Source organism: Nerophis ophidion, linkage group LG18 (genome assembly GCF_033978795.1).
Source record: "Nerophis ophidion isolate RoL-2023_Sa linkage group LG18, RoL_Noph_v1.0, whole genome shotgun sequence".
In the NCBI taxonomy this organism is placed as follows: Eukaryota; Metazoa; Chordata; class Actinopteri; order Syngnathiformes; family Syngnathidae; genus Nerophis; species Nerophis ophidion.
In genome coordinates, this window is record NC_084628.1 from 14,520,681 (window position 1) to 14,543,362 (window position 22,682).

At 37.4% G+C, this 22,682-nt stretch overlaps 1 protein-coding gene across 1 annotated transcript in view; it reads left to right on the top strand.

Annotated features, from left to right (window-relative positions):
• The first annotated feature begins 3,382 nt into the window (after window positions 1-3,382).
• The window catches only part of robo2 (roundabout, axon guidance receptor, homolog 2 (Drosophila)), a 1,004,723-nt gene continuing 985,423 nt past the window's right edge, over window positions 3,383-22,682 (top strand). Inside the window, exons 1-2 of the mRNA XM_061877321.1 lie at window positions 3,383-3,450; window positions 8,598-8,660. The gene's annotated coding sequence lies outside the window, so the exon portion shown is untranslated. The remainder of the gene's footprint in view (window positions 3,451-8,597; window positions 8,661-22,682) is intronic.

A 22,682-nucleotide genomic window follows, 5' to 3' on the forward strand; every position in this document is an offset into this window, starting at 1 on the left:
ATATATATATATATATATTCCTTAGGGAGAGAAAAACAGGCTATTTCATCCCTATATGTCTATTTCACAGGTTTCCCTGCTCTTTAGGGGAGTTTATAAACTTTTATAAACCTTTATAATTTCCCCTGAAGAGCAGGAAACTTGTAAAACAGACCTTTAGGGATAAAATACGCTCTGTATGTTTTCCTGACCTAAGGAATATTCCACTCTACTCAGGTATTGAGCACTGTTTAACGGATAAACCACAGCAACCTCGGAGATATAAACATATATATATATATATATATATATATATATATATATATATGTATATGTGTGTGTGTATGTGTGTATATATATATGTGTGTTTATATATATATATATATATATATGTGTGTGTGTATGTGTGTATATATATATATGTGTGTTTATATATATATATATATATATATATATGTGTGTGTGTATGTGTGTATATATATATATGTGTGTTTATATATATATATATATATATATATATGTGTGTTTATATATATATATATATATATATATATATATATATATATATATATATATAGTGTATATATATATATATATACACACATACATACACACACACACACATGTTAGGTCAGGAAAAAACCCAAGAGGCTAACGTACATTCCGCTCTACCCCGATATTGAGCACTGTGGAATTATTGTCTCGTCCCTCCTACTGCAATAATTACTTTGACACCTGTCTTTTTATATGCGTTGGACACGCCTTCCAACTTCCCTTTTGTCTACGATAACGAGAGAGGTAGACGTTTATGCGATGACAGAAAATGTATTGTCTTGTTAAGAACTTAAGTTCACTTTCTTGTTCATTATTATATTTGTGTATGGGCTTGACGATGGTAGAAAGTTATTGACAACAATTATATTATGTGTATCATCAGTAAAGTGCAGCTGAGCAGCAACCCATGGTGGCGGTCGTGTCCCATAAAATCCACAGAATGCAGAGGAAAAGGCCACCTGTATATTAAATGCCATGTTATATATATTTTCCCTCAGTCTTTTTTTTTCTTTTTTTATAAAATTTCAGCCGTTTTATGGCAGTTTAGCTCGTTCACACTCATCAAAGCTCAGAATTATGCATCATGATTTTCTGGCGCTATCCGGTGGTTAAGTGTTGCAATCATACAAAACAATATTTTGTGGTTTTTCAATCGGCAAGAAAGAGATGCATGCTTTTTTTTGTGTGGAAAAAGCATTGTAATTTACCACCAATAAAGTCTATTAAAAATGTCAGTTATCATATTGATTGATTGATTGAAACCTATTAGTAGATTGCACAGTACAGTACATATTCTGTACAATTGACCACTAAATGGTAACACCCGAATAAGTTTTTCAACTTGTTTAAGTCGGGGTCCACGTTAATCAATTCATGGTACAATTGATTAATGTAAGAGTCAAAGGTCTTACAAGAAAGTGTATACTTTGTGTACAGTATAACATTATAACAACTTTGCAATTAAAAACACAATGCAATAGTGTTTAAAAAAAAACCTTTAAAACAACTCTTGGCGAATTTTCACACTGCGAACATATGAAGTGATCTTTCACATAAGGAAAACATGTACCGCTTGTTTTGGGACCTAAGGTTGCACTCAGGTTTTATACAACTTATGTAAAAACGTGTATATACTATAAATGTTTGGACAACCAATGAAACAAGACTAATACAACAAACATTAATGTAATGAATTGTATCATGTATATCAGGGGTCACCAACCTTTTTGAAACCAAGAGCTACTTCTTGGGTACTGATTAATGCGAAGGGCTACCAGTTTGATACACACTTAAATAAATTACCAGAAATAGCCAATTTGCTCAATTTACTTTTAGCTCTGTTATTAATAATTAATAATATTTATCTTTGTGGAAACACTGATCATCTTAATGATTTCCCACAATAAATGTATATAGAAACAGAGAAATATAAATATGCAGCACTTTATTTTTACACTTTCTCTAAGTGCACATTTTTCAAATTGAACATTTTTGAATGATCACTTCTAAGATAGTCTTGTGAAATCACAATATCCCATTTTAACTAGCTAGCCACTAACTTTTTTTTTTTTAACAAATCATGAATTACTTTCCTTTTACGGAAGGTTTTTTCTAGGGAATAAATGATGAACAAAACACTTAATTGAACGGTTTAATAGAGGAGAAAACATGAAAAAAATTAACATTTAATTTTGAAACAGTTTATCTTCAATTTCGACTCTTTAAATTTCAAAATTTAACCAAAAAAAGAAAAAAAAAAAGCTAATTCAAATCTTTTTGAAAAAATAAAAAAAATAATTTATGGAACATCATTGGTAATTTTTCCTGATTAAGATCAATTTTCAAATTTTGATGACATGTTTAAATAGGTTAAAATCCAATCTGCACTTTGTTAGAATATATAACAAATTGGACCAAGCTATATTTATAAAGACAAATCATTATTTCTTATAGATTTTCCAGAACAAAATGTTTTAAAGGAAATTCAAAAAACTTTGAAATACTATAATATAAATCTGATTTTACAGATTTTCTAGATTTGCCAGAAGATGTTTTGGAATTTTGGGATAGGTTGATTGGCAACACTAAATTGGCCCTAGTGTGTGAATGTGAGTGTGAATGTTGTCTGTCTATCTGTGTTGGCCCTGCGATGAGGTGGCGACTTGTCCAGGGTGTACCCCGCCTTCCGCCCGATTGTAGCTGAGATAGGCGCCAGCGCCCCCCGCGACCCCGAAAGGGAAAAAGCGGTAGAAAATGGATGGATGGATGGAAGTTTGAAGCAATATTTCACAAATATTCTTCGTCGAAAAAAAAGAAGCTAAAATGAAAAATTAAATACACATTTATTTATTATTCTTTACAATGAAAAAAATAAATTTACTTGAAAATTAATTAAAATTGTCAGGAAAGAAGAGGAAGGAATTTAAAAGGTAAAAAGGTATATGTGTTTAAAAATCCTAAAATCATTTTTATGGTTGTATTTTTTCTTTAAATTTGCCTTTTTGAAAGTTATAAGAAGCAAAGTAAAAAAATAAAATAATTTATGTAAATAAGTGAAGACCAAGTCTTTATAATATTTTCTTGGATTTTCAAATTCTATTTGAGTTTTGTCCCTCCTAGAATTAAAAATGTAGAGCAAATTAAGCAAGACCAGCTTGCTAGTAAATGAATACAATTTAAAAAATAGAGGCAGCTCACTGGTAAGTGCTGCTATTTGAGCTATTTTTTTAGAACAGGCTAGCGGGGGACTCATCTGGTCCTTACGGGCTAACTGGTGCCCGCGGGCACCGCGTTGGTGACCCCTGATGTATATTGACCCTACGGAAACATGACGTCACTTTCGCTACCAATGCTTTTACCTGTCAGCATGAACGCGGGCCAAACTTTCCACATCGTGTTTGTTTGACGTCAGGTGAGGTAAGTCTGCTTTATCTCAACTTCAACACTGTGTATAGAACATAAATACAAATACATGCTCAGAGAAGTGGACGTAAGCACTGACGTAAAAACAATTTTACCTTTGTTTATCGTTCTTTGACGGTAAACATGTCTGCCTTTGAGAGGACGCTCAGGTGTAACTGTGGGCAACTGCTAATTAGCCACTTTTGCCACATATGAAAACGACTATTTCTTTCTCTTAAGGTCCTGTGTGTTACTCTCCATTTAATCCAAACAACTGTTAAAGTATTAACATGCTGAATGAGTCATACCGTGTGATTAATTTCAAAGAAACAAACATTTTAGCTAACTTTAATGCACAGCCACCTATCAACAGTATACTTTTGCCTCACTTGTTATGTAAATTTGGTTGCTAGCTCGCCAATGAAATACCTATTTCATGCCATACAATTGTATTTTACGAAAAATAAATCCTTAGTATTGTGATTTAATTCCTCCCTACTCTTTAATGCCATCCATCCATCCATTTTCTACCGCTTATTCCCTTTCGGGGGCGCTGGCGCCTATCTCAGCTACAATCGGGCGGAAGGCGGGGTACACCCTGGACAAGTCGCCACCTCATCACAGGGCCAACACAGATAGACAGACAACATTCACACTCACATTCACACACTAGGGCCAATTTTAGTGTTGCCAATCAACCTATCCCCAGGTGCATGTCTTTGGAAGTGGGAGGAAGCCGGAGTACCCGGAGGGAACCCACGCATTCACGGGGAGAACATGCAAACTCCACACAGAAAGATCCCGAGCCTGGATTTGAACCCAGGACTGCAGGAACTTCGTATTGTGAGGCAGACGCACTAACCCCTCTGCCACCGTGAAGCCCTACTCTTTAATGTAAAATGCCAATTAGTCGGAACAAAAGGGCAACTACGCCATCTACTGGATGTGTCTGGCTACTACACACTGGCCCCTATAGGCGAGTATGTAGAGCAGGGGTCTCAAACTCAATTTACCTGGGGGCCACTGGATGCAGAAACTGGGTGGGGCTGGACCACAAGAAAATATTTCTTTAAAAAAAACCTAACATGCACTTTTTAATGAATTCACCTTCTTTGAATGGCTTTCCCGCCCTAGCAGCCATCTTACTCACCATGTACATACAAACCCCGTTTCCATATGAGTTGGGAAATTGTGTTAGATGTAAATATAAACGGAATACAATGATTTGCAAATCCTTTTCAACCCGTATTCAATTGAATGCACTACAGAGACAAGACTTGTGATGTTCAAACTCATAAACTTTTCTTTTTTTTTGCAAATAATTAACTTAGAATTTCATGGGTGCAACACGTGCCAAAGTAGTTGGAAAGGGCATCTTCACCACTGTGTTACATCACCTTTTCTTTTAACAACACTCAATAAACGTTTGGGAACTGAGGAAACTAATTGTTGAAGCTTTGAAAGTGGAATTCTTTCCCATTCTTGTTTTATGTAGAGCTTCAGTCGTTCAACAGCTGTCGTATTTTACGCTTCATAATGCGCCACACATTTTTGATGGGAGACAGGTCTGGACTGCAGGCGGGCCAGGAAAGTACCCACACTCTTTTTTTCACAAAGCCATGCTGTTGTAACACTTGTCTTGCTGAAATAAGCAGGGGTGTCTAGGATAACGTTGCTTGGATGACAACATAACCTGTTCCAAAACCTGTATGGACTTTTCAGCATTAATGGTGCCTTCACAGATGTGTAAGTTACCCATGCCCTGGGCACTAATACACCCCCATACCATCACAGATGCTGGCTTTTGAACTTTGCGCCCATAACAATCCGAATGGTTATTTTCCTCTTTGCTCTGGAGGACACCACGTCCTCTGTTTCCAAATATAATTTGAAATGTGGACTCGTCAGACCACAGAACGCCTTTCCACTTTGCATCAGTCCATCTTATGTGAGCTCGGGCCCAGCCAAGCCGGCGGTGTTTCAGGATATTGTTGATAAATGGGTTTGGCTTAACATGGTATTTTTAACTTGCACTTACAGATGTAGCGACCAACTGTAGTTACTGACCGTGGTTTTATGAAGTGTTCCTGAGCCCATGTGGTGGTATCCTTTACACACAGATGTCGGTTTTTGATGCGGTACCGCCTGATGGATCAAATGTCCGAAATATCATCGCTTACGTGCAGTGATTTCTCCAGATTCGCTGAACCTTTTGATGGTTTTACGGACCATGGATGGTAAAATCCCTAAATTCCTTGCAATTTGCTTACAAAGGGGTGACCCTCGCACCATCCTTGTTTGTGAATTACTTAACATTTCATGGAAGCTGCTTTTATACCCAATCATGGCACCCAACTGTTCCCAATTAGCCTGCACACCCGTGGGACGTTCCAAATAAGTGTTTGATGAGCATAACTCAACTTAATCAGTATTTATTGACACCTTTCCCAACTTCTTTGTCACGTGTTGCTGGCATCAAATTCTAAAGTTAGTGATTATTTGCAAAAAAAAAAAATGTTTGAACATCAAATCTGTTGTCTTTGTAGCATATTCAACTGAATATGGGTTGAAAATGATTTGCAAATCATTGTATTGCATTTATATCTACATCTTACACAATTTTCAAACTCATGGAAACGGGGTTTGTATAATTACATTTCAAATTGTATCCCTTGTGCACCGCCCAAGTTTCCATTGGGCCCTAAGAAAAATTTGATTTTGGGGCCCTCTGTTTCTGCCAATAATTTTGATTGTTGATCATTCACGCACTTACTATAAACTCATTGCGGCTCTGCCAGTTTTGTTTACATTATCCTATTGTCAGCCTGGCATGTCTTTACAAATGACATGTCATTTATAAAGATATGGGGGTGGCCCATTTAAGAACATAAATAATACCAATGAATGAACGCATGATGTCCAGAGTGCCACATATGGTTCCTAGTCTTAAAATGTAGAAAACATTCAGCTACAAGAGTGACCTGGGGTTGAATAGTCCAAGTGATAAAGCTTTGTATTTACAGTAAAAGTGTCATCTTGTCTCATAAGTCTTGTATATATTAGTCTTTAATTACTAGTTTATATTTTTAGTTAATTATTTATATTTAATGTTTACTTTGTACAAAGAGAGCGCAGTCTACTGAAGTTAAATTCCATGTGTGTTAAACATAACTGGACAATAAAGCTGATTCTGATTCATTTTATTATTTTTAGTAACAAAAACCTGAAACAGCAATGTACAAAAATAATTCGTAGTGCAAGAAAAACAATAAAATGCAACAATAAAATCACTTAAATACATATAAAAAGGAACAAATTCAATAGTACTAAAACCAACATAATTAAATTAAATATCAAGCAAATACTTAAATAATATTAATGAACAGTGTTACCAGAAACAAAGTAACATAATGGTTTATAAACAAGTATAAAGTTACTACATATTAAAACTATGTAAATGTGCATAACGATGTGCAAAAATTTTGGGGGAAAAAAATCAAAATAAACTACCTTAATTCACACATTTGACCATCACATTACAGTTTTGTTCCTCTGTTCTTCACCACCCACACCACTCCACCCACTCCTTAAAACCTGTGCTTCCTGGCTTTTCTGGAAGCAAAGTCATTTATGACATCACTGTAAGAAATCTGATGGCCGACTTTGTTATTAATACTAATCACTGCCAGCCCACTCAGTGTTTCTTGAGCCATGGAAGATCTCAAGTAGTTTTTTATTAATTTGAGCTTGGAAAAGCTCCGCTCTGCAGATGCAATAGTCACAGGAAGAGGGCAGGCTATCCGCAGAGCTTTTGGGGGCCCCTTGGTGGCCGCGGGGCCCTAAGCAAGCGCTTAGTTCGCTTATGCCTTGGGCCGTCTCTGTGCACCGCAACTTTCTCTGTGCAAATATGACACGTCGGGTTGCTGATGTGCTCAACCAAGAAATATCGCATCTCCCACTTTTCCTGGAATTGCCTTTATTCATCGCTAACCTTTCTCTTCACCTGCAGACTTTGAAAAAGACATGTTTGGGGATGTGGAATATATTTGTATTTAGCTGACGCACGGAGAATAATGTTATTTCTGCAATGTGTGTCGTTCCACTTTTACTCCCTACAGCAACACGGCAGTCGGCAGAAAGTACCAGGATCGCGAGCGCAAAAAAGTGACGTCTCCCGGAGTGTTATCCGGCTTCATATAAAAATATATGTAGTGTTCATGGTGTGAGGCAATGCAAATTAAACAATAAAAAAAACGTAACGGTTTGAATTTGTCCAGGTTATCAGGAACTTTATTACTGACGGACAGGTGTACCGGTGTCCTGGTGTGACTGCAGCCAGACACGTAAGAGAATCCTCTCCATGTCTCCATGGCAACATCTGTCGCTTTCACTCATTTGCCGCGTTTCCACTAACGCAGGGGTATTTCGGAGCCAAATAAAAACCGTCCCTGTCTGGAGCTGGAGGGAAGAAGAGAGGGTTCGCCGTGGGGTTTACAGATACGGTAGCACAATTAGCCCTGAACGGGGTAACATCACGATTAACGTGTTACACGTCCGATTCGCCCAGCGACTCTCTGCCGGAGTATCAGCGCTGGGGTCCAGTGCACCACAGTTTTGTATTGTCGCTCGGTCCTTCGGCGGAGTGCTTCGGAAACTACCGGATCGGTTGTCTTACCCACCCGGACTGTTTACAGTGGGGGCGGGAGCGAGCAGGCGGGCGAGCGAGGGAGGGAGGAAGAGCGCGTGCGGGTCCAGCGTAAAAGCGGCAGAACGTTTCTCTGCTTGCATCACGCAAGTGGTGTCAATGCATACTTGCCAACCTTGAGACCTCTGAATTCGGGAGACGAAAAAACCGCCTGCATGGCAACATCTTCTCGTTTGTTTCCACCTGTTCGCTCTTTAGTTTCAATTCATATGTTTTTTGCCATAGTATTTTCAAAACGGGCAACAAGCCACACTTTGGACCCCTGGTCTAACATTTTTACGTTGCATTGGTGAAACAGGGTCATGTGACCGTGCCCACTGGGCAAATACATGCATCTTTGCAAGCATTAATCAATAAGTTGTAAATAAATCTAGGGGTTGGAATGAACCACAATGTAATGTAAAAGTAACATCCTGTCTTAGAATAAGTTGAAACCACTTGTGTCTATGTATTATAGGAGTCTCTACAGTGACGCTGCTCATCTTCTGCCTTCCACCTCCTGATTCCACTGGAAGCCAAAGTAAGTACTGAAATGCCTTGTGTTAGTCTTTTGCATCCACATAATAGCTCATGGCTCCTATACAAAATATAAATGCTTTGTTTGCACTGTAAAATATGAAAAATAGTCAGCTTGTAGACCACGCTTGATAGTTTAATAAAAGTTTCCAAGTGGGACACTGAGAATAACGACCTTTTTGCAAGCAGCACTTTCATATTTCACTCCCTTACATAGCCTGCTGCGTGATTAACTGTGCTCTATTTTGGTGTTGCACATTTATCTCTCTGTAGAATCCATATTATGCATAATTTGCTGACACCAGAGCACCTTCTCATGCATGTTACGTAACAACGGTAGAACTTGTTTTTGATGAAGAACTTCCCTCGGAGCGGAGCATAAAAAAAGTATAGAGTTTTTAAATTTTAAGTATGTCCAACAACGTTTCATTTAAAAAATCAGCATGTTTACACTTGCACAACTCAACATTTCTGAAAAAGAGTAGGAAAAAGCAGATTTGATTTACCGTATTTCCTTGAATTGCCGCCGGAGCGCTAATTAATTTAAAACCTCTTCTCACTCCTGCGCTTACCAAAGGCATGCGGTAAAAGTAAGCATGCGCTAATTATTTTAAAACCTCTTCTCACCTCGGCACTTACCAAAGGTGTGCGGTAAAAATTTGAGTGTGATGTAAGCTTGGACCTTAAATCCTACTGAATAGCTCTTAATCTTCTTCCCTTTATGCGATTTCAAATGACCGGTATTGAAATCAGCCTCCTCCGTTTTGAAAATGATGACAAGGAAAGTGTCGCTCGTGACGTCACAAGTTTGACCAGGCGGTAATACTAATCATGCGCTAATTATTTTGGGAAGCGAGTTTGACCCGGTAGTAATTCAAGGCAGGCGCATACTATATGCCCTGCGGCAATTCAAGGAAATACGGTAATCTACAAAATGTTTTATTTTGTTCATTTTTTGTGTTTAAATGTTACCATATTCTAATGGAGAGGAAAACTATTAAATAATGTCTAACAATAATATGAATCATGGAAAATGTGTAATTTATTCATTTATTTGTATTTATGTATAATGTATTTATGAATAATTAAATTATCAATAAAATAAATAAAAATGTTGACACTATTGAAAATAAATGAATACATACATTTTATGGTAAAATACAGGCAAGTGAGTCGCCAGATATTTACGATAACATTTATAGTGTTTTTTTTGTTAGTTTTTTTTTTTTACACAGAATTAAACATGCACCTGAGGATAGGTTGATTGGCAACACTAAAAATTGGCCCTAGTGTGTGAATGTGAGTGTGAATGTTGTCTGTCTATCTGTGTTGGCCCTGCGATGAGGTGGCGACTTGTCCAGGGTGTACCCCGCCTTCTGCTCGATTGTAGCTGAGATAGGTGCCAGCGCCCCCCGCGGCCCAAAAAAAGGAAATAAGCGGTAGAAAATGGATGGATGGATGGATAATATAAATAAAAAAATTGTACCTTTGTCAATTTTATGGTAAATCTCTAGTGACTGAGCTGCAAGGATTTTAGTGCTGACCATTTTTTTTTTTTTTTTTTTTTACAGTATTGTACTCAATTGTGGGATATAATGTAGTACTTTACGGCAGTCTTGTCTAAAGTACAGCGTGACATTGTAAAAATACAATTTATAGCAATTTAGAAAGACAAACTGAAAATATAAACTCTAAAAAGGCTGAGTTACGAAACAATATTTTTACAGATCAAGGACAAAGATGAAAATATAGATAACGTGGCAACTGCGTCTTTAAAATTCTTCATTATGCATCCTTTGGTGGGTGAAACACTCTTGAGGGTCATCTTGATAATTTTTTCTGTGGCCACTAAGTGTCACTGTTGCTTCATTGGCATGCTCATGCTGTTTTCTAAATGGGAATACCGTAGTTTGCTTTAATTAAAAATTAAATATCACTTTATTATGCTGTAAATATACATTAAACTACAATGTATTGTGGTCTGTAATATTCCTGTATTGAATTAATACATTTAACATTTTTTGCCCATTTAATGTAGACATCGCCATATTATTCCTTTTTTTTTTAAATGAACGTGAGGCACCATTCTACCTTAGAAGTGAGAGGCTTGTGGGAGTGTTTATTTTTAATTTCGGTCAACTTAGCTCTGATTCACCAAATGTAAAGGCTCATGAAATATTAGAAAATGCTGTTAAATTCATTACTGTAAGGTGCAGGGGAGTCGCGCCCCAGTGGACTCGGTCACAGTCACAGCACTAGTATTCCACATCGGTCCACAGCAAGGACCATTAAGTCTGTCCTGCTTTTTCCCCAACTACAAGCACTGTGATGTTACAATAGTCTGTTTAAGCAAACATATAATCTTTCTGTACAGATTACTTGCAAACATACATTTTGGTGTCAATATAATGCCATGGAACATTAGGAGACTTGTTGACAAACCAAAAAAAAGCTGCTAAAATTGACTGGAGTTGGGCATTGTTTAGATATTTTCTGATACATATAAACAAACAACAATAATCAATCAAGATGATTAAGTGCTATTATATTTTATACAGACAAAAATCCCAAGAAACATATTTAATTTTTAGATACTATACTAGACTATATTTTGAGACTAATCAACATTTTTTTTCCTTAGTTGCTTTAATATACTTGATAAATCACTAATCTATTCCACAAACCGTTATCAATGGATTCATCAATTATTAAGACTAGAGACGTCCGATAATGGATTTTTTGCCGATATCCGATATTCCGATATTGTCTCACTCTTAATTACCCATACCAACCGATACTGGTATATACAGTCGTGGAATTAACACATTATTATGCCTAAATTTTGTTGTGATGCCCAGCTGGATGCATTAAACAATGTAACAGGGTTTTCCAAAATAAATCAACTCAAGTTATGGAAAAAAATGCCAATATGGCACTGCCATATTTATTATTGTAGTCACAAAGTGCATTATTATTTTTAACATGCCTCAACACAGCAACTTGGAATTTGGGACATGCTCTCCCTGAGAGAGCAGGAGCAGGTTGAGGTGGGCGGGGTTGGGGGCCCGGGGGGTGTATAATGTAGCCTCCCGGAAGAGTTAGTGCTGCAAGGGGGGCTGGATATTTGTTCTGTTGTGTTTATGTTGTGTTACAGTGTGGATTTTCTCCCGAAATGTGTTTGTCATTCTTGTTTGGTGTGGGTTCACAGTGTGGCGCATATTTGTAACAGTGTTAAAGTTGTTTATATGGTCACCCTCAGTGTGACCTGTATGGCTGTTGATCAAGTATGCCTTGCATTCACTTGTGTGTGTGAAAAGCCATAGATATTATGTGACTGGGTCGGCACGCAGAGGCAGTGCCTTTAAGGTTTATTGGTGCTCTGTTCTTCTCCCTACGTCCGTGTACACAGCTGCGTTTTTTTTTTAAAAACGATACCGATCATTTTGAAACCGATATCGTTAATTTCCGATGTTACATTTTAAAGCATTTATCGGCCCATAATATCGGCAGGCAGGCCGATATTATCGGATATCTCTAGTTAATAGCATATCCCCATTTAAACCATGTTTAAATCAAATTACGGTAAAACGAAGCATGTGTGAATATTGACTCACATTTTATTTATGAGTGTTTTGGGGCATTTTTTTGTTGACCCATGGCTCATTGTAAAATGTATAATTACAAGGATGGTCGATTATACACATATGATATTAGGAAGGTTGAATTAGAGTAAAAAGAAACAGTTGAGTCAATAATTTTTTCAAATTATTATTACTTGTCACTGAACTACTGTGCAATACAGTGCTGTGTATCATAACTCTCATCGTCCATTATCCACTCTTTACGATAAAACCATTCAATCTGTGCATTATTTTTTTTCTTACGGAAAGTGCAATAATCAAGCATGTGAAATTTTCACGAAAACACGGATACCTGCATTTTTAATCATTAATTTTCGTTTCAAAATATCACTTCTGCGTTTTTTGAAACAATATATATAAAAAAATACAATCTGTACAACATTTGTTCCTCTAGCCTAAACAATACACTGAGTTGCAGGACAGGAAGACGATCAGGACCACCAAAACGAGTTCACTAGTTAGCTAAACTTTGAGTTAGCTTACTTGTTATCGCCTCAGTTGACTCTCCGAGACACGACGTTAACGGCTGTCAACTTTGCTGCACATCATATTTGGGTAATTAAAAATCCGAACATTGTTAGTTCCGAGCCAGTTGTAGTTCTAGAAAATGTATTATTAGCCAGCGAGAAGGTATATGTTTGACGTGACGGATTTTAAACAGATCACAAAACCTCAGGGGGCGTGGCTACAGGTTAGAGTTGCCAAATTGGAAGCGTTTTCTGAGTTCTTTGCATGCATGTTATAGAATTTTACATGGCATTTTCAATGATAATAATGTTAGTAAATTATTCACAAAAAAAATGTGTGGTACAATACGTAAGTGTCAAAACGGCAGCCAAAAGAGGTTGGTAGATGAGAATAAATCTAAGGGTAAGATATAGTGTAGAATGCACTTAATTGCAAGAAATGTAGTCTTGATTTTCAACATTTTAATTTTTTTTTCCCTTCTTCAATGTTCTTTTTTTCCCTCTAAGGGTGCTCATATCTCTGAATAATCCACACTGCTATACAAATTTTTCCACATTGTTTAGAGTCAGAACAATACACGTGTTATTCCTTATCCCGTTTTTCATTCCAATTGTACCTTTTTTAATTTTTTTGTTGTTGTTTTCTATCGCATGTCTGCACCAGAAAAGAAGCTCCTTTTAATCTCATTGTACATGTGTATACTGACAATACATTCTATATATTAGGAGGAATAGGTGAACTATTACCACACTAATTCTAATAGTTATTTGCTTGGTCACCTGTATCACAATATGTGTTTTTTCCCCATATTTTCACCTACACTGGCTCAGTTGTATTAAAACCTCTAAAGGATTAGTGACAACATGCGTGGAAAGCACCTTTTAGCTCTTGTTTCTAAAATTATGTGACCCCGAAAGGCACAAGCGGTAGAAAATGGATGGATGGGTGTACACTACTGAATTGGGGTCTTATGGCCTCTTATGTGGACACTTAAACCACCATCTGGTGGTATCAGAAAAGTATAACATATAATGGAATTAGGAAAAAAAAGTGTAAAAATAAGAATTAGCATGTCACTAAACATGAGGTACACGTTTGTGTACTTATGGATTAAGTACATCATATCAAAAAGATTTTTCTTAGCTTTTATTCTAAATAAGGTCCAATAAGCCCAAATAGCAAAGAGAAATAAAAAAAGCATGTAAGAAAACAGGTAGTGGTTCCTACATCCTTCAATTAATTTGTTTGGACTTGTATTGGTCTTCAAAACTGAAGCATCATTGGCCATCAATTCAAAATAAATCCCATCTTTTTAAAGTATGTATTTACTTTGTCTTAGTGCAATGTTGCCTGTCAATGAAGCACTTCCAGAAGAACTGCGACCTGTCATCTCCCTGTGGCCAACACTCGCGCGCTTTGTGCGCTAGGATGTTATTTATATCTACAGGTGAGGCAAAAGCTACAAAAGCCTGATGCTCGCTGGCAATTCATTTGTCTTGTCTTGACCTTTCCTGCGCGCAAAGTCACAACTGCATCGCCTCCAGAACAAATTATAGCAAAGTGTCCAAAGGTGTAACGTATGGCCTTTGTGGTAGCTCGGCACTCTTTGATTTATGATCTGATATCACGCTACAGAGATTAAGTGTAATTAAATGGATGTGGGATGCAAATATTTCGCTATTTTACAACTAACTACTGTGGTGGGGGTCGTCCCGCCTGTTTAAATTAGCTCTGGCACCGCGTCCTGTGAGCTCCAGTCCCGCGTTTGGTATTTGTGCGGCAGGATTAATCTTTCCTAGCACATTATTGAACGACTTCCCCCTGCTTGGGAGCAGCCGATAAATTGCGCTTGTCACAATGCACCGGCACCTGCTCTCCATGGCCTTGGAATTCTCCAACAAAGCATCACAATTGTGAAGGCGCTCGTAGAAAAATAGAGTCACAACAACGATGATGGGGGAATGTTTGCCAGGCATGCAAAACGGGGGGGATGACCAGCCTTAGAAGTAGATGTGTTGCATAGGGAGGCATGTGGTTGCGTGGAAGCTGTTGTTTTACAAAAACATCTTAATATGGCCAGTGTTTATACAGTATAAACACCATAGGTTGTCTTCATTTTTTCACATGCCCGTAAAATGATTTTGTGGCACCCTCTTTTGGATAGAATGACCCCAGTAGTGAATGCCGCTCCTTACATTCCGCCCGGGGCTCCAACCTGGGTCCTCCGATGAGAGTTGAGTGCACTATGCACCTGACTAAAAGCCTGAGCTGTGAAATTGTTGTTCAGAGCGAGCTCTTAATGTGTCAGGCAGTGACCTGCCTCAAACACTTGGCACAGCCGCACCTGCTGGCCTCCGTCACACGTACACACTTAAAACGTCATTATTTATATTGTGAGATAATACTAACTTTTAATCTGTTACTTTTTATCAATTACATTTTTTTAATTTTTAAATATATTTTCAAAATATCTTCGATATTATTTTCTTGGATGATTTTCATTTTTAGAGACCAAAGAGAAACCAAAGATCTGGTTATTCTCAATACAGTACTCCCTCAAATATTGCAGCTTCATCACATTGCTGATTTCATTATGTACCGTATTTTTCGGACTATAAATCGCAGTTTTTTTCATAGTTTCATAGAGGGATTGAAGGTCATGGTCATTCAAAGTTGGTTTCTGGCCATGCCGCTTACATGGAGTGATTTCTCCAGATTCTCTGAACCTTTTGATGATATTATGGACCGTAGATGTTGAAATCCCTAAATTTCTTGCAATTGCACTTTGAGAAACGTTGTTCTTAAACTGTTTGAATATTTTCTCACGCTGTTGTGGACAAAGGGGTGTACCACGCCCCATCCTTTCTTGTGAAAGACTGAGCATTTTTTGGGAAGCTGTTTTTATACCTAATCATGGCACCCACCTGTTCCCAATTACCCTCCACACCTGTGGGATGTTCCAAATAAGTGTTTGATGAGCATTCCTCACCTTTTAAGCATTTATTGCCACCTTCCCCAACTTCTTTGTCACATGTTGCTGGCATCAAATTCCAAAGTTAATGATTATTTGCAAAAAAAAAAAATGTTTATCAGTTTGAACATCAAATATGTTGTCATTGTAGCATATTTAACTGAATATGCTACATATTCAGTTTATATTTACATCTAACACAATTTCTCAACTCATTTGGAAACGGGGTTTGTGTATATATACCTGTGTGTGTGTGTGTGTGTGTGTGTGTGTGTGTGTGTGTGTGTGTGTGTGTGTATATATATATATATATATATATATATATGAGTATTGTGTTGTAGGGTTTTTTTGGTAGTTACACTTGTACATACATTTTATTTAATTCTATTGTTTTTTATTTAAATTTATTTATTTGCCTTTACGTGTTTTGATTTAATTAGTTTTGATTATCTCCTTGGTGACAGAGCAGGGAAGATTTGGCAATACATTTTCATATAAAGTGCCCTTATATATATATATATATATATACTGTATATATATAATTCCATCAACATGTTGCAAAGTACTTATAATTCTCACTATATATAGTACGGTAAAAAGTATATTACTTTTAGAACTCAATACGGGCCACGTACTTTTGGTGGTACTACAGGACATTCTTTTTTTTCAGGGAGGGTTGGCAAACTGATATAATCTTATCGTTTTATCAGCCATGAACAACCACTTGAGTATCAGCAGCAAGCTAACTAAGCGTGCCTAAACCAAACTGTGCACAAAAATCAATGAAAATTCTCTATTTCAACGCCTGTTTGAACCCGCTCAGCAATTGAAACAGTTGCCATAACCACGTTTGTGTTGACCGAGCTCCTTGCATGCAATGCTATACTTACACTGTCACCCAGGTCGATATTCTGTACACTTCATTGCCCTGGCTAAAGACTATTGAATATGTTTGTGCGAACCTTGGCCGCGTCTCTTCTCTCCCACCTACTGTACTCCCCTCTTTATTCACTCTCTCACAAACTGCACCTTAACCTTACAGTGGGTTTGAATGTAGTGATATGTGTAGCATCCCTGGGTTTCTCCATTAGATGGCGCTTTTACACTTGACTTCAGCTGCGTCCTTCACAAGCTCTTTTTCTCCCTGCTCATGCATCTCTATTCACACCCCACGTCATACTTTTTTTTTTTTTTCTTTCTTACACCGCGCCCCAAAAGGTCACATGGTGTGTATTTTTCAGTGTTTTTGTTTGTTGTCCGTTGTCACATTTGGTTGTAAATGGTTTGTCGGGCGCTCACACATCAGTGATTTGCTTCATTTGGGAGTCTGTGGAGGAAAATGTGTTTCCCTCCCCAACAAGGCCATTGACACCTGTTAAATGGATTCCTTCACATCTCCCACTCCATCTTCCGCCTCTCTTTTGTTTTCACTCACTCATTCCTCACTCTGTCGTCCACACTCCACACCCCACACGCCCCGGCCGCTCTCTCTCGTTCCCTCCCTCACAGTTTCATCCCCAGAGGTGAAGAGCAGTCTCCTATAATTACCCGAGTGTCTGTGAAATGAATCATTGGGTGGCTGATTGAGCTGCGTGATGGGAAACATCCATCGCGAGTTGTACGACTGGGTACTCGCCGCAGCCCCGCAGCAGCAGCCTGTGTGCTGGTGCTGGAGGCTGCTCAGCACGTACATATTTGATGCCTCTGCTGAGACAGACTGGGTGTGGTCTCCAGCTGCTGCCTGCTACTGCAGCCACCATGACGGTCGGCTGCTTATGTGCACTCTTACGTAAAAGGCACTTGTTTCCACACTGCTGCTGCTTTGAATTTTGTGGTAGGATTTGTGGTCTTCCTTTCACCAGTAGCATTTTGGAGGATATTTGCTAGGAAAACTAGTACCTAGGGCAGGGTCAGCAACCCACCTCTCTCGAGCCGCATGTGGCTCTTTAGTGCCGCTTATGTGGCTCCCTGGAGCATTTTTAAAAAAGGATTGAAAATGGAAAAAGATGGGTGGAACTAGGGCTGGACGATATATCGTTTATAACGATATATCGTTATAAACGATATATCGTGGGTTTGTCTCTGTGCGATATAGAAAATTACTATATCGTAATATTCGAGTATACGTTCTCACGCAGTTGTTTTTAGCTGCGGGCATTACACTACAGGCGTTTCTCACTCCTTTTTTGTCTCTCCTTCTCACAGAGACATAAAACAAGCCCGCGTTCTTACATACGTCACATTTTGTCCCGCGTGTAGCGTCATACGCTCTCGCCGAGCATGGCTAACGTTAGCTGAGGCAGGTGGCGCAAGCAGAGCGGAACGGAGCGAGTTGAGTAACATTACAAGAGAGAGAAGGTGCGAAACTGATCACAAATGGAGGAAGAACAAATAATGCCCAAAAAAACAGCAGGGTGGCGGTGGTTTGGCTTCAAGCGGGAAGATATTCAGCAGACAACAGCAATATGCAAAGTATGCAGCAGAAGTGTTATTACAAAAGGTAGCAACACTATTAATTTGTTCTTTCATTTAAAAAGTCACCCGCCAGAAAATGAAGAGTATTTAATAAATACAGTTTTGGTCAATTGACTTAGTTGTGATTTCCATTTGTACATGAAAGTTTAAAAGAAGCAAATATTAATGCAGTATGAAGAAGAATATTTTAATGTAGACACATAGAATCATCATACTGCAGTGATTATATGCATCAAGTGTTCATTCAAGGCTAAGGAAAAATATAGAGATGTATATCGTATATCGTGATATGGCATAAAAATATCGCAATAATAATAAAATCCAATATTGCCCAGCCCTAGAGGAAACATTTATTTTTCCGTTTTGGTATGTTTTTTTTGTGAGGACAAACATGACACAAATCTTCCCAATTGTTAGAAAGCCAACTGTTTAATATGTTTGTGTGTTTGCTTCAATGATGAACGTATTTGTTCAACATCGTTTGGTCCTACTAATTTTGGCGGTTCTTGAACTCACCATAGTGTGGACTGTGCCACCACAGTTTGTTTGCTTGTAAAATCTTCCACTCCTTCTTTGTCTCAATTTATGCTAAAATGTTATTTAGGCTTGCTGTATGTACAATTTGCACCATTATGCCTCATTTGTAGGTATATTTGAGCTCATTTAATATTAGGGGTGTGGGAAAAAAATCGATTGGAATACGAATCGCGATTCTCACGTTGTGCGATTCAGAATCGATTCAAATTTTTTTTTAAATCAATTTTTATTTTTTTTATTTATTTTTTTAAATTTTTATTTATTTTATTTTTTTTTATCAATCCAACAAACCAATACACAGCAACATCATAACAATGAAATCCAATTCCAAAACCAAACCTGACCCATCAACACTCAGAACTGCAACCGAAAACACGACATAGAACAAACCAAATGTAGTAAAACAAAAATGAATATTATCAACAACAGTATCATTAGTTATAATTTCAGCATAGCAGTGATTAAAAATCCCTCATTGACATCATCATTAGACATTTATGAAAAAGAACAATAGTGTCACAGAGGCTTACACTTGCATCGCATCTCATAAGCTTGACAACACACTGTGTCCAATATTTTCACAAATATAAAATAAGTCATATTTTTGGTTCGTTTTATAGTTCAAAACAAATTTACATTATTGCAATCAGTTGACAAAACATTGTCGTCTACAATTACGAAACATTAAAAAAAAAAAAATCAACTACTCTTCTAGCATGTCAGCAGACTGGGGTAGATCCTGCTGAAATCCTATGTATTGAATAAAAACAGAATCGTTTTGAATCAGAAAAATATCGTTTTTAGAATGAAGAATCGCGTTGAATAAAAAAAAATCGATATATAGTTGAATCGTGACCCCAAGAATCAATATTGAATCGATTCGTGGGACACCCAAAGATTCGCAGCCCTATTTAATATCCTTTACTTTTATCCTCTTTGTATGTAATTTCTATTTGCATGTCTCATGACAAATTATCTGTATATAATATTGGCTGCATTTCAGATGCTTGTTTGTGTGCCATGTTGTTCCAGACCACAGCAAACATTACCTAGAGTTCCAAAGATTGTAATACATCTATTAAAAGAAGACAGCCTGTCGTTTCTTTTTAACTTGGAGACACACATCTGTACCTTTGGCCATTAAAGGCCAGTAAGAGTATCAATTATCTAACCTTTTGAGTAGCCTCTGATTTACTAATGGTTCCTAATGTTGTAAAAATGGGTAGAATAACTATTAAATTTCAACATTTCTGTCAAAGAAGATTTGCCTGTGACACAGTCATTTTGATAGTAGACTTTTATAGCTAATATATACACTTACATCACGTGTGATTTTCATTAGAATACTTATGTAAGACTTTTAAAATCATTTTGATAGTAGGCTAATACATCTATTATAGACACTGACATCATGTGTTGCCTTTATTATAAAACTTATATGTGGCTTTTCGTTTTTTGCGGCTCCAGACAGATTTGTCTTTTTATATTTTTGGTCGAATATGGCTCTTTCAACGTTTTGGTTTGCTGACCCCTTACCTAGGAGTACTGCAGTTTCCAGCCACATTACAAATACATGCATATGAGTTTAATTGATGATTAAACTGACGATTAATGTATATACTTGTTCTTATGCTATCTGAACTCACTATGGTCTCTGCTGGCTGTACATATCCTACTAAATGTGAAGTGAAGTGAATTATATTTATATAGCGCTTTTTCTCTAGTGACTCAAAGCGCATTACATAGTGAAACCCAATATCTAAGTTACACTCAAACCAGTGTGGGTGGCACTGGGAGCAGGTGGGTAAAGTGTCTTGCCCAAGGACACAACGGCAGTGACTAGGATGGTGGATGCGGGAATCGAACCTGCAACCCTCAAGTTGCTGAGACGGCCGCTCTACCAACCGAGCTAAACCGCCCCAAGACCTACACTGTTTCAATGTCCACATTTCTCTGTTGATGCAATTGTTGATGACTGAAGTTCTGATATCAACCAAAGCTCCTCATGCCACCCCCCGGATTGTAAATAATGTAAATAATTCAATGTACATACTATGATGATTAACTTGTGTGATGACTGTATTATGTTGATAGTATATATTTGTACCATGAATTGATTAACGTGGACCCCGACTTAAACAAGTTGAAAAACTTATTCGGGTGTTACCATTTAGTGGTCAATTGTACGGAATATGTACTGTGCAATCTACTAATAAAAGTATCAATCAATCAATTTTAAATGATCCGTAGGTTTGAATGCAAGTCTAAATAGTTGTATATGTAATGTGATTGACTGTCAACCAATCCAGGGTAGAGCTTTTTTATTTTTTTGCCCGAAGTATCTTTATCCCGCCATATTGGTAGTGTTTGTTTACCGAGAGTAATAGTGCTATTCAATGCACACGTGATATTCCGTGTCAATGACATTGCACCGGCCTTTGTACAATGGAGAAATACTTTGAGTCACTCGATAAAAAGTCCTTCACTCAGTACAAGGAGTAAAAAAAAGACGTACGGAGGTGCGGATCCTTACATGAACGACAAGTCTTGAGTAGAGTAGAGATCACAACATCTTCCCCAATGTTTCATAACCTGACTTAGTGAACTACCATGTTTTCCAGACTATAGAGTGCACCGGGATATAAGCCGGACCCACCAAATTTTAGAAGAAAACAATATTTTTCCGTATATTTGCCGCATCGGACTATAAGCCACAGATATATATGTCATGTTATGTAAAACATTAACAGATTCTTTCTTTGTCAACAACTAATTTCATCCATTTTCAACAAGCGGTAGAAAATGGATGAAATTAGTTGTTGACAAAGAAAGAATCTGTTAATGTTTTACATAACTTAATTGCTTCCAAACAGTGTCAGTAACATGGCAGTAAATCGGTTTATCAAACAAAACAGATGTCATCGTCATGGACCCACTAGCTGCGGAAGCTAGCTCTCCAAAACGCTAAACAGACTCAATAACTCCACAGTGACGTCTTGGTGAATTTACTCAGGAATTTATGAAACTGAAACAATATAAAAAAAAAACAAACATTGTAAGGTGTCAATGCTAACACAGGCACTCATAAACATTTTAGTACATTAGCTCATGCTAATGACGCTAGCGTCATTACATTATGATAGCACTTACAAATATGCATGAAAACAGTCTTACAAACATAACACATAGTATGGTTTAGTAAATACAAAAAGTTTTAGTTTTACTGTAAAACTTACATATGTTGCTTGGAGTTATGAAAGAAGAGTCCCTATGAGTAGAACGCTATGGACGGCTCGAAGAATGAACAGCACTCTTATTTCCGGTTTGAAAGCCCTAAATGTAAGGACACTGGACTCTGTGTGTTTGCTAGGTTTTATAACTATTTAGCAAAGTAAAATCCATTAAATTGCCACTCCTTGTTATAAGCCGCAGGATTCAAAGTGTAGGAAAAAAGTAGCGGCTTGTAGTCTGGAATTTGCAGCAGTTAATTTTTCAACCCAGCCCATTTTTTACAAGACTTAAAAAAATATAAGAGTCTAGAAAGCTATGACCTGTTTGTTTCAAGATGGGTTTGTGACGTTTGTGTTTATCTGTATAAACCCAGTGGACATTGTGCTGTCAAGGCTAGAGTTATGCACTCGCAAAAATGATCTGACCCAATTTTGACACCCAGGATGATCACAGATAAACAATCTAAGGTCATCTCAGCACTCTGTGACTGTATGGCAGGATTGAAAAAATGCTGTCCATGTCGCTTCAATTTTGTTTTTTGAGAAGGCTACAGTCTATATGAGAATAATGAGTTCTATTTTTTCATCAAAACGACTACTATCAAATGCATTTGACCAAGCACATCAAGTTAATGCAAAGTAGGGCTGTCATGTTTTTTTTTAGATTATTTTGTACTTATAACATTTTTCTTAACTACCTAAAA